The following is a 1,061-nucleotide window of genomic DNA, read 5'->3' on the forward strand; positions in this document are numbered from 1 at the left end:
CAAAGAGTGTCACCTCCCCCCCCCCCTCAGAATCGAACCCTCACCTTAATGTAAGCAGTAAACAGATGTAACATCCACCAGTTGCTGAGCAGAAGGAAGAAAAGGGCCTCGTCCACGTGACCCCAAAATGACCCCATTGTGACCTCTGCTGGTGTTTCAGTAGCAGTCGTGACCTATGACCTCTGGTGGTACTGTGTAGTTGTGGTGACCTCTGTCCTCTGATGGTGGTATAGTTGTGAGCTATTGACTTGACCTCTGATGGTACTGCCGTAATTATGGTGACCTGTGACCTTTGGTGGGGATATAGCTGTGACCTATGACCTCTGATGATCTTACAGAAACGATGAGCTCAACCTCTCCTTGAGTTTCTGGAATGTCAAAGATCAGCATGAACTCCAGTCTGTGAGAACAAGTAAAACAAAACAAAACAATCATTGTATCATACATACTGTGTTTTTTATCTATATCTGCTAAATTATCTTCATTTAGGAGGCGGGCCTGCTTCGAACCTGCTTATCGGGACCATCATCGGTTGTGTTTGACACTCTTTCCCTTAAGGAAGTTACGGGAGTGGTTGATACATCACTCTCCCAAACCCCCATCTTCCCTCTCCCACATCAACCAACCCACCTTGGGAATAATATAACTTATGTCTTTTTCTTTTACGAGCGAAGAGGCACAAAATGCTTCAAATGATTACGTTGTACACGCAGATAAATACAAGAATAAAACTTATTTTACACTGTGGTCTGCTAAATGAGTGATGTGTAGGTTAAAATAAATTGTTCAAGAAAACCGAACACTCATTTTCCATTGATTTCCTACATTCTCAAGAGCTGTAAAATGCATTGTTTTAATCGCTTATTAATCGTGACGAAGCAGGTTTATCAAAATTCGATCGATGCTCATGTTCTGGAAGCCGTCCTTGGTATCCAGAAATCTTGCTCGACGGTTCTTTTAGATCACACGTGTTTACAGTGGAATATGTTTGAGCTTGGCCTTCTTTTTTTATTTTGAGGGGGGAAGTGTGTGTGTGTGTGTGTGTGTGTGTGTGTGTGTGT

Source organism: Aplysia californica, unplaced genomic scaffold (genome assembly GCF_000002075.1).
Source record: "Aplysia californica isolate F4 #8 unplaced genomic scaffold, AplCal3.0 scaffold00411, whole genome shotgun sequence".
Classification (NCBI taxonomy): Eukaryota; Metazoa; Mollusca; class Gastropoda; order Aplysiida; family Aplysiidae; genus Aplysia; species Aplysia californica.